Here is a 12,920-nt window from a genome sequence, read left to right as displayed (position 1 = left end):
AATTTGGATGATATGAAAAAATGTGGTGGTGGTGGACCCATAATGATCCTGACATTTATTTGACTTCTGTTTACTGCAGACTGTATGAAACCAACATATTTCATGTTTTGTGTGGTCAGCTTTATTTTATTTGTTAATATATATCCATTCCTACATTTAAGACCTGCAGCATTTTCCAAGGAAAAAAAAGATTGGGTAAGGGCAGTTTATTCTCAATGTAAGAATTAATCAATCAATCATTTTTAAAAGCCAGTTTTCTTGAGAAATGTCAGGGGATGAATACATGCACATTTCCAACTCACATCAGTCATTCAGAAATACAAACAGTGTGGTACTTTATGGTAAATCTGTGTCAGGTAGGCAGTTCTCAAAAACTAAATGTTCGTGCTGGAAGGAGACAAGTGACGGAAGCCACCAAGACACAACTCTGGAAGAACCTTTGGCTTCTGTGGGTGTGAGTGGAGAAACTGGGAATAGTGCAATTTTTATCTTCATTTTACATACAGTCCCAGCTTTTTCTGATTTGTAGTTGTTTTCTGTTGCATTTCTGAAAATACAGAACTGCTATAAAGAAAAGTGTTAACATTTGATTGTTCTTTAAAACTTTGTAGAACGAATGTAAACACCAAACTCTTATAAAGAAGGGAAAAAAATACCTGGGCATGTTCAGGAAAACTTTGATATGAACTGAACAGAACAAAGCAGGCTGATTTGACTCCCCCTGTTGTTTTTTTTAATAAGAATAAAATAAGAGGTAACTTACTTTGAAATAAAAATATGTAGCTGCAGCCTAATAACTTCGAAAAATAAGATAAAATAGCAGCTTGTATTTTTGACTGGAGTACATTTTAGTGTGATGATGGAATTCATCCTGTTTTTTCTTCTGTCATGTTTTGTGCTTGAACATAAAACAACTACATTAACTCATGATCTAAAATACTTAAAAAAAAATAAAAGCTAATTAAAGTTCAGAGTTCTCACCTGCTTTATGTGAGAACCTGTGCATAGAGACACTGCTCCATTCAGCCCCTTCCCCCTCACACTTTCCCTGCCTGTGTGAGCCAGCTGTCTGAGCAGTTCCGCGTGCACACACAGACAGCTTGTTTGAATAACTCTGCATTTTAGACGGCTTTTGGCAAGCCGTCCACCGCTTTTTCTGCCAGCTTTTTTGAAAATTGACCGTCCAAATAAAGGCCGGACGGCTCACTATCCAAAATTCTGTTGAAATTTCTGAATGGCTCAGTTATTTAAGGCACATGTTTGAACAAAAATCATCAGACTTGTGGAACCCTTTTAATCACAAGACCAGTAAGATTTTTAACTACACATCGGTCTAGCAGGGGAAAATATTTACTAGACATAGGTCAAAAATTACTGGTCCGTGACCTCGGACCAGTGGATTTCTCTTCCCCTGGCCCATCCTTGATGTAATCCCACCTCCACTTTAAATGCATCTGTCATTCCTACTGTGCTGTCACACTGTCCTTGTACATATCCTGCACCACCCTCACATACTTCTGTCACTCCAGACTTCCTCATACAATACCACAACTCTTCTCTTGGCACCCTGTCATAAGCTCTCTCACAATCCATAAACGCACAATGCAGCTCCTTCCGGCCTTCTCTATACTTCTCCAGCAGTACTCTCAGAGACATTTTATCTGTTGTGCTATTTCTCTGCATGAAACCATATTGCTGCTCACAGATCTTTTCTAAGACTTGTGTCCACTGTTCTTTCCTGTAACTTCATGCTATGGCTGATCAAATTAATGCTCCTGTAGTTACTGCAGCTCTGCACATCTCCCTTTTTTCTTAAAAAGCTGAATCAGCTCACTTCTTCCCCACTCCTCAGACATCCTCTCACTTTCCAATATTTTATTAAACAATCCAGTTAAAAACTTTGTCATCTCTTAAATATTTCCATCTCCATTGGAATGCCATCTGGATCAACTGGCTTTCCATTCTTCATCCTCTTCATAGTTGTCCTTACTTCATCCTTACTAATGCTTTGCACTTCCTGATTTACTCTCAACATCATCCAGCCTTTTCTGAGCTGTAGGCTAGTGATTAAAATAATTTTAAAAAAAATGCTTGAAACATTTGTATTTAAGTCTAGAATATTTAAAACTTTCTGAAATAACTGACAAAAGTAATTAATTCTCATGATTCAAATTTTTTTGAAAGGTGTGTGTGTGTGTGAGAGAGAGCATGTTTGGTTGATATTAAAAGTTTAATACAACATGAAAATGCAAGGGCTGAGTAATGAACAAACCATTTTTCCTGCAATTTGAATTAACTAGTTGTGTGAGTGCATAACACACTTATAAATCCCCAAAACTATCATTTTATATATATATATATATATATATATATATATATATATATATATGCTCACTGCATCCATGCTGGCATTTACTTGGATTCCATGAAAATATAGAATTCATAAAATGTCCTTGTGCTTGAAATTTTAATTTTTCTTTTTAAGTTCATCTTTGATCCTTTGTTGTGCTCTCCCCATGCAGGACACTATAGGAATCCCCTCAACAAATATATCCAGCACTATGAAGGCCTGAACTACGATGCAGAGTTTGTGCACAGCAATCATCAGAGGGCCAAGAGGGCGCTCTCTCATGAAGAAAAGTTCCTTCATTTAGATTTTCATGCTCATGGAAGGTTAGTGAATTTTCTCAGATACTAAGATTATAGAAATTATTTCTTTGGAACTTTGCTTTTATTTAATATATATAGTTGTATTAAAGGCTATGTGGTTTGATAAGTGTTTTATACAATCTACAAAAAATGTAATTGCATAAAATTAAAACCATCCGGCTTGGATATTGTGTCATTTTGAGTCTATCACAATCTGGTGTTCCTAATCCTGGATGCTGCTTATTTAAACACAGATCGAAGCTCTAGAACGGGGTGGCCAACTTCGGTCCTCGAGAGCCACCTTCCTGACACTCTTAGTTGTCTCCCTGCTCCAACACATCTGAATCCAATGAAAGACTCGTTAGCAGACTTTTAATGGAGCCTTTCATTGGATTCAGGTGTGTTGGAGCAGGGAGACAACTAAGAGTGTCAGGAAGGTGGCTCTCGAGGACCGAACTTGGCCTCCCCTGCTCTAAAAGCACGTGGAATTAGGATATTCATTCCTTTGGAAAAGTATATCTGCAAACAGTTTCTCTTCATTTGATTTTGCAGCACAATATCCACGTTCTTGGTGACTAAGAGAAATGTTTAAGTGTGATGGAGGCCAGCCAGAGTCACTGTGCATGTGGTAGTCTGTAAACCTTACTCCCCAACCTAAAGGAATCTCTGGCCACAGAAGCCAGATCCTGGGTTTTAGTCTTCTGGTCAGAGTGGCCACCTCCCATGCTGGAGATTGTGAGTTTGCATCCCAAGTAGAGCAACGAGAATGAAGTGAAGACGTACACAACACAGAGGCTATATAAGCACGTGGCTGATATCGTAATGCTGAAGCAAAGAGCAGTTCAGTCTCTAGTCCCAGTTTATAGGAAAAGGAAATATGAAATTGGTGGAGTGTGTGTGCATATAGATTTATATTTTGTTTTTCGCTTTGTTGCATCTGAAGTCTTGTTTTCGTGCAATTAATTTTGCTGCAATGTGGTGAATTACGCAATGAAAGCAGTTTAAGTTGTAATCCACCTAAGCTGAAACGATCTGTTCAACATCTTTGTTTCCTGGTCATCCTTCTTATGTCTTATTACTTAATATTTAAATATAGTTATATATATGATGTCTTATCTTTCCTGTGTCTTTTTATTTATTATTATATATACTTTTTTCTTGAGCTGCTTGGGTGGGTAGGGAGAGTTCCCATGGGATAAAAAAGCTTTTTAACCTACCATCCCTGGTTCTCAAGACCAGGCACCTAAGTGGCTCTACTCTACTCTTTTCTACTCTCCTATTTTACTCTTCCTTTTTAGATATTTAGATATAACTTTGTATACTGGTATAGTTCCGCCTTAGAATTGGAATATAATATATAAGATATACCTTACTAAATTTTCATATGCTTGAGCAACATGAAAGCGACATTGTTTGAAGACACTTTCATTTTCTGTGGCTTTTTTTTGCGAGATCAGACTTGAGTTTTCATTCTGCAACAGCTTGGGTATGTTCTCTCTGTAATGAGTCACTGCTTTAGTGAGCAATGCCTCGGTAGGACGTGCGATCACACTTTTTTCTTTGTTTTAATGAGAATTTTCCTTTTCCTACAAGTCCAAACAGTACATTTTTCCCCCAAAAGGTGATGCCTGATACAGATTCACACCTAAATAAACTGTCTGAAGACACTGTTATGGGATTTTAGAAACAAACACTGCTCTGTATTCTACCTCTGTCTCTGTTTACTTAATTATTCATTCATTCATTCTGTATGTGTCTGGTATTTTCTTGTTTATTCAGGCATTTTAATCTACGAATGAGGAGGGATACAAAATTGTTTGCAGAAGATTTGAAGGTTGATGTTTCAGGAGAAGAGATACCATATGATGCTTCCCATATCTACACCGGAGAAATCTATGGTGAGGGAGTGTGTCTGTCAGATGTACTCGTATGTTTATTAAACAAAAGCAAAAAAAACAACAAAAAAAACAACAATAATAAAATATACATATCCAGTAGCGCAAGTCATGTACAGGGATTAAAGTTCTACATTGCTGCAATGGATTTCACATATTTCCTTTCTGACTCCAGAAAGGGACTGTATGAAATCAGTGTAGATCCAAAGACAACAATGAACAGTGTGTGGCAGGATCGGGGTCTCACAGTCTCACTTCCGGGTGATGTGTATTAGTAATACACATCTGTGCTGCATGAATAACCAATTTTTCATTGTCATCTTGATATGAAGAAGTGCAATGAATACTTACAAAAAGCTGCCTAAAGCATAATGAATAAGTAAAATCATTTTGTTTATACATGCCATGAGGCGAAGTAAGGTTTGACCTGGAAGTGCACATGTTAGCTATTTCTTTTACTATGAGCAAAGTAGAAAGCCAGTAGAAGTTCAGCATTTGGCGGGGCATTGGGGGGGGGGGTGTTGGTCAAGGTGTAGTATGCTAGGTTAAAAGGATAAGCCAGATATTATGTTGGGTGATTTTAGAAAGTTTAGAAATTTATTACAGTTACTTTAAGAAGTTTTTTTTGTTGTTGTTTTAGACAGATTAAGGTTGACATGAAAAAAAAAAAGTTTGTCTTGCTGACACTTTTGCAATGAAGCAATCAATGCCAGAGTTACTAACCAAGATTCTGCAGACTACAGCAAAATTTTGTTGATTGAAGCTCCTGAAATTGGCTCAGATTTGTGGATGAGTGAGATTTCTGGAAATACACTGGAAATTGTTAAATTCCACCATTGTATAAAGTCTACTTTTGTTTTGGATAGAAGCCTAAAATGCGCCCACACGCTAAGTTAGATCAGCAGTTAGCATATGGCCATTTTTCGACCTGAAAAGTAAACATTTTTAAGTCTTGTTCTGCTGACACTCTTGGCCACAAAGCTTACATCGATTGAAAAAGAAGTGCTTAAACTGAACCGAACACAGTTTGCCATATTTTAATTCATGTGCACTTTCATTCTTTCACAGTTAGCTAGAGTCGGCTATGACTGAATTTTTGTTGTCCAAAAAAAATAATCATGCAATGAACATTATACATTAACATTAATATCTTCTGCTTGTGTTTAACAAAAGTCTGTAATGTCGCTTCCTAGGTGAGAAAGGCACTCTGACCCATGGCTCCATAGTGGATGGTAAGTTTGAGGGCTTCATACAGACCTACCATGGCACCTACTATGTGGAGCCTGCTGAGAGATACCTGGAGGGCAAAGATGTGCCTTTCCACTCTGTCATCTACCATGAAGATGACATACGTGAGTTTACAGCAACCTCCCATGGCACAAATAATCTGAAATGCAGTTTTCTTCTTCTCATGTAGTATGTGTGATAGGATGTATGCATTACATCTTATAAATTGGGGATTGGGAAAGTGCAGAGATGGACCAGCTCAGTTGATGGAGGCACACAGAAGTGATCATCCTCCAGGGAGCAGAAAACCTGCAGTTCTCATTAACAGAGTGACACAAGCTTACTCTCAGGCTACTGACCTGTTTATGCAACCTTTATCACGTTGTTGCAGATAGTGAGCACTGAGCACACGTCACTGCCCCTTATAATTTCAGTTTGTCTTGATGCATATAGCATGTGGTTGAGGGGCAAATTAAGCAGAAATGTGAGCTGAATGGCTGCTGGAACAACAATAACAGCTCACACAGCACAGCTTGGCTCAAGTGGCATATATGTCCATTAGCTGACCATGAATAGTTCCACAGCTAGCGTGACTCAGCGGGTTAAGTAGCTCACATTGTTTCCCATAATCCAGTGTTGTCTGTCTCACCCAGACTACCCACACAAATATGGCCCTGAGGGAGGCTGTGCTGACAGCTCAGTGTTTGAAAGGATGAAGAAGTACCAAGCCTCTGCAATAGAGGAGTCGCCTAAGGTGAACACACTCTGCACACGTTTTTGTGGACATTTTCCAGCTTAGACAAACCTATGGCTTAACGTGTGCAGGTTTAAGTAACACTTACTAATTAAAGTAACCTTCAATAGCTGAATTAATTTCTACACCAGTAGTTGTCTGGCCAGTTTTATTGTTGTTGTTGTTGTTTTTACGACCGTGACTTTAAATGGCTCATGAAAGGATCTGTGCCTGAGTCATGAAACTTAGTTTTGCATCTGAAGAGATGAAACGAAACCTTCAGAACAAAAGCTTAATTCACGGTTGTTAATTTGAGCCCCAGTGACATAGACCAGGGTCACTAACCAGGGTTGGTGACATCACCTGCCCAACATGTTTTCCACCTCAATCACCAATCAAGAGCTACACTTGTATGGCTCTTTTGGAGATTGTGCCAAAGGAGAAACCTGACATGTGGAGATCCCCAGATTTCCACAGATTCCAGAAGTCTTTGTTTAATTCTAAGAAGGAGCCGGTTTTACAGGAATACAGCCAGAGGTTCCCATATTAACCACACATTACACTAATTAGTGAGTCAGAAACTTTTGTTAGCAATAAGAGACCGCAGTCTCATTTTGGGGCGGATGCTAAAGGTGGTAAAATATGCTGCATATGATGTAATTTCTCTAATTCCAGGGAACCAACCATGGCATTTTCAATGGGTTTTTGGGCAAATTACATGCAGACAAAGCGAAAATGCAAAGAAAAAGTGAGACTGTGGTGGGAAAGTTGACATGTATTGCAGTTTGTTTATGATCCGGAGCTCAAATGTGTCGAGGCGGTTTGGCAGGCGAGAGAACGGAGCTGCTCTGGTTAGCTCTGTAGGCTAACACTTACTGACACAACGTCTCCCACTCACTTTTTCTTTTCTTGTCCACTGGGAACTAAAAAAAAAAAAAATACTTTTCGCGATTGCTTTGGTGATTGCAGCGGAAAACAAAACAGAACACCATTTTTCCCATGTGAAGTTATGCTGTGTATATATTAAATGGAGGTCCCCGTAAGTGGTCAAATCCTGCAGTATCATGGAGGGTTCAAACGAGACTGTGGCCTCCCATTACATCAGTTTCTGGAATCTTACTTGCTGGTTAAAGAGACATTTTAACCAGCGTAAACTGTTGAAAATCTAATGTAGTAAATAAATGTAACTAGTATACAAATAATGAATGTTTGAGTCCAATTGTACGAATATTTCATGAGGTGAAAGCTGGAACGTCCATTCAATGAGGCGAAGCCTCCTGCTAACAGCCTCCAGACAGCGCTGTGTGTGTGTGTGTGTGTGTGTGTGTGTGTGTGTGTGTGTGTGTGTGTGTGTGTGTGTGTGTGTGTGTGTGTGTGTGTGTGTGTGTGTGTGTGTGTGTTACAAGAATTACCAGCGTCAGTTAGTTCAATCAAATCATAGTCCTTGTCTCCCGCGCGCACGCACGCACCCGGGTCGGTGCTTGTGTGTGCGTGTACTATCAAAAAAAGACTGTGAACATCCTCAGTGCAGTGAAAAAAATCACATCAGAAATTAGTCCAGCTTTTTTCATTCCAACTTCCTGCCAACAGCCTCCAAACAGCACAGTGGATTTGTTTTGTGTGTGCGCGCATGCATGTGCATGCACCAGCACGTGTGGGCACGCGTGCATGTATGAGCACATGTGGACTTGCGTGCATGAGCACTTGTAGCACGTGTGTGTGTGTGTGTGTGTGTGTGTGTATGTATGCAGAGTGCAATGCAATGCCAAACGTATAGAACCAAATTTGCACTCTAAATAGAACCAAACTGCACTCTAAATGCAATGCAACACAAATGGGACGAATTAATCCATGTCATGTCACATACAAAGCACCAATCAAATGACAAGGATCCACTCAGCCGTTATATAATGATAACTTCATATGGAAATAAAGGAGGGATTGTTGAATTTAGACAGGGCAGCATGGTGGTACAAGCAGTTAGCACTTGCACTTCTGGGGCCTCATGTATGAACAGTGTGTGTGTGTGTGTGTGTGTGTGTGTATGTGTGTGTGTATATATATATATATATATATATATATATATATATATGTGTATATATATATGTATATGTGTATGTATATATGTATATGTGTATGTATATATGTATGTACACTCAACAAAAATATAAATGCATCACTTTTGGTTTTGCTCCCATTTTGTATGAGATGAACTCAAAGATCTTAAACTTTTTCCACATACACAATATCACCATTTCCCTCAAATATTGTTCACAAACCAGTCTAAATCTGTGATAGTGAGCACTTCTCCTTTGCTGAGATAATCCATCCCACCTCACAGGTGTGCCATATCAAGATGCTGATTAGACTCCATGATTAGTGCACAGGTGTGCCTTAGACTGCCCACAATAAAAGGCCACTCTGAAAGGTGCAGTTTTGTTTTATTGGGGGGGGGATACCAGTCAGTATCTGGTGTGACCACCATTTGCCTCATGCAGTGCAACACATCTCCTTCGCATAGAGTTGATCAGGTTGTCAATTGTGGCCTGTGGAATGTTGGTCCACTCCTCTTCAATGGCTGTGCGAAGTTGCTGGATATTGGCAGGAACTGGTACATGCTGTCGTATATGCCGGTCCAGAGCATCCCAAACATGCTCAATGGGTGACATGTCCGGTGAGTATGCCGGCCATGCAAGAACTGGGACATTTTCAGCTTCCGAGAATTGTGTACAGATCCTTGCAACATGGGGCCGTGCATTATCCTGCTGCAACATGAGGTGATGTTCTTGGATGTATGGCACAACAATGGGCCTCAGGATCTCGTCACGGTATCTCTGTGCATTCAAAATGCCATCAATAAATGCACCTGTGTTCTTCATCCATAACAGACGCCTGCCCATACCATAACCCCACCGCCACCATGGGCCACTCGATCCACAACATTGACATCAGAAAACCGCTCACCCACACGACGCCACACACGCTGTCTGCCATCTGCCCTGGACAGTGTGAACCGGGATTCATCCGTGAAGAGAACACCTCTCCAACGTGCCAAACGCCAGCGAATGTGAGCATTTACCCACTCAAGTCGGTTACGACGACGAACTGGAGTTGGGTCGAGACCCCGATGAGGACGACGAGCATGCAGATGAGCTTCCCTGAGACGGTTTCTGACAGTTTGTGCAGAAATTCTTTGGTTATGCAAACCGATTGTTTCAGCAGCTGTCCGAGTGGCTGGTCTCAGACGATCTTGGAGGTGAACATGCTGGATGTGGAGGTCCTGGGCTGGTGTGGTTACACATGGTCTGCGGTTGTGAGGCAGGTTGGATGTACTGCCAAATTCTCTGAAACGCCTTTGGAGACGGCTTATGGTAGAGGAATGAACATTCAATACACGAGCAACAACTCTGGTTGACATTCCTGCTGTCAGCATGCCAATTGCACGCTCCCTCAAATCTTGCGACATCTGTGGCATTGTGCTGTGTGATAAAACTGCACCTTTCAGAGTGGCCTTTTATTGTGGGCAGTCTAAGGCACACCTGTGCACTAATCATGGTGTCTAATCAGCATCTTGATATGGCACACCTGTGAGGTGGGATGGATTATCTCAGCAAAGGAGAAGTGCTCACTATCACAGATTTAGACTGGTTTGTGAACAATATTTGAGGGAAATGGTGATATTGTGTATGTGGAAAAAGGTTTAGATCTTTGAGTTCATCTCATACAAAATGGGAGCAAAACCAAAAGTGTTGCGTTTATATTTTTGTTGAGTGTGTGTGTGTGTGTGTATATATATATATACGAGGTCTATTAGAAAAGTATCCGACCTTATTATTTTTTTCAAAAACCATATGGATTTGAATCACGTGTGATTGCGTCAGACAAGCTTGAACCCTCGTGTGCATTCATGAGTTTTTCCACGCTTGTCGGTTGCGTCATTCGCCTGTGAGCAGGCTTTGAGTGAGGAGTGGTCCACCCCCTCGGCGGATTTTCATTGTCAGGAAATGGCAGAATGATTTGGGCTTTTTTTCCATCAGAATTTTTTCAGAAACTGTTAGAGACTGGCACCTGGAAACCATTCGAAAAATTTATCTGGCTTTCGGTGAAAATTTTACAGGCTTCACAGAGAATAAGGACTGTTACTACAGCTTTAAGGACACTCGGCGCGCTGTGCGCCGTGCCGCCATCGAGAGCCACAAACCACCGGATCATTTCTAAACGGATGGCTCTGTGGAGTCGTGACCATCGTGTGCATTTTCTCTGGTTATCACAAGAGCTGGACATCAACCATTTTCCGGCAGATTTCACTTTTAACAAGAGATTTTGTCATGGAAAGCCGAGCTGAGGCTTCGCGCGTCACGACCGATTTGCTGATGGAGCGAGACAAAGGAACACCGCCGTTTTGGTCTCACAGGACAGCTTTGAGATGGCGTTCAGACAGCTGTCGGTGGTTTTTCCATCGAGTGATTATCCGAGAAATTGTGGATGTGCCTGGACATGCCAGAGCATGTCCCGTGAGGCTTCATCACGGCGTTGCTTTGCGCCATGCGGCACCGCCGCCACACGCAGAATTCCTCCGCACGTCTGTCTCAATGTGCCGAAAAAGTGCTGATGTCCACGTCTTTTCACAATTCCTTTGCTAGTCAGATGACGTCCCGGATAAAACACAGCGTCCAGTTTGGAAATGAATGGCACATTCCACTGTTACAGGAGTTTTTGTCATGGAAAGAGGAGCGGAGGCTTTGCGCGTCACGGCGGTGCCACATGGCGCACAGCAACGCCATGATGAAGCCTCACGGGACATGTTCTGGCATGTCCAGGCACATCCACAATTTCTCGGATAATCACTCGATGGAAAAACCACCGACAGCTGTCTGAACGCCATCTCAAAGCCGTCCTGTGAGACCAAAACGGAGGCGTTCCTTTGTCTCGCTCCATTAGCAAATCGGTCGTGACGCGCGAAGCCTCCGCTCGGCTTTTCATGACAATGATCCGGTGGTTTGTGGCTCTCGGTGGTGGCACGGAGTGCGGCGCGCCGAGCGTCCTTAAAGCCGTCCTTAAAGCTGTAGTAACAGTCCTTATTCTCTGTGAAGCCCGTAAAATTTTCACCGAAAACCAGATAAACTTTTCGAATGGTTTCCAGGTGCCAGTCTCTAACAGTTTCTGAAAAAATTCTGATTGGAAAAAAAGCCCAAATCATACCGCCATTTCCTGACAATGAAAATCCGCCGAGGGGTGGACCACTCCTCACTCAAAGCCTGCTCACAGGCGAATGACGCAACCGACAGGCGTGGAAAAACTCACGCATGCGCATGAGGGTTCAAGCTTGTCTGACGCAATCACACGTGATTCAAATCCATATGGTTTTTGAAAAAATAATAAGGTCGGATACTTTTCTAATAGACCTCGTATATATATGCACAAAAACCATGTGTATAATTTTGTGCACATGAATTAGAATTTGTTATGGAGCGTGTGTGTGTGTGTGTGTGTTGCATGGGAGCAGCCGAAGGAGAGTGCAAGAGAATTAACATGCATATTATTTAATAAAATAAATTATGTGCTTTGGGGCAACTTGAGTTTGAGTATTTTTAACCAAGGTGTATGTAGAATTCTGGTGTCAGCTGTATAACTGAAAAGCTCTAGGTTTTTGGTTTCACAGGAATTTTAAAAAATATATTTGTCTCCTGATTAGTTGCTTTTTGTTTATTCCAGTTACTTTTTTTAATCTTCATTTATTCCTTAGCAGAATTTCAGTTTATGAACATATTGCATCCAAAAGTTGCAGTCTTAAAATATTGGACATTTTTATCAGCCACACTTTGGTTGAGAAAGCTATATTTGTATGTATATTTTATTTACCTATTTGTTTTTCTCCATTTACTTTGCTGCTTCATACCAGGTGCTCCACGCTGAGGCAGACTCTAATGACCCTGTGCTCCTGAGGAAGAAGAGGATGACCCAGGCTGACAAAAACACCTGCCAGCTTTTCATTCAGACTGACCATCTTTTCTACAAGTACTACAAGACTAGAGAGGCTGTCATTGCTCAGGTACTGCACATTTAATGTTGTCTCGTTTCAATCTCACTCACACACACAGGCCCTCAGACATTTTTACATTGTGTACTTTACAAAAGTGTACTTATCATGGCAACCAAGAGGAAGAGCAAGAAAAATGTTTATGAACCAGAAATCTGGGTGCTTATAGTACTGGGATGAGGAAAAAACATTAAACGCAGTGAGTGGCAACACAAGGTGGTGATGGTGAGTCACAAAGTAGTTTTTAGCCTTACTATTGTTGATGACCCTTCACTCATAGTGCAGCTTGTTTCTTCTGAATTTTCACGTCACAATCACCAATAGACATAACTTCAACAAGCTCACCACAAGCGGCAGCATAAATCTTTCAGTTTAA

The 12,920-nt window shown here is 41.1% G+C and overlaps 1 pseudogene; it reads left to right on the top strand.

Moving 5' to 3' along the window:
• LOC117515586 overlaps positions 1–12,920 on the top strand; it is a 70,970-nt pseudogene that overhangs the window by 39,390 nt on the left and 18,660 nt on the right.

Source organism: Thalassophryne amazonica, chromosome 8 (assembly GCF_902500255.1).
Source record: "Thalassophryne amazonica chromosome 8, fThaAma1.1, whole genome shotgun sequence".
Classification (NCBI taxonomy): domain Eukaryota; kingdom Metazoa; phylum Chordata; class Actinopteri; order Batrachoidiformes; family Batrachoididae; genus Thalassophryne; species Thalassophryne amazonica.
This window is presented reverse-complemented; position numbering and strand designations above follow the sequence as displayed.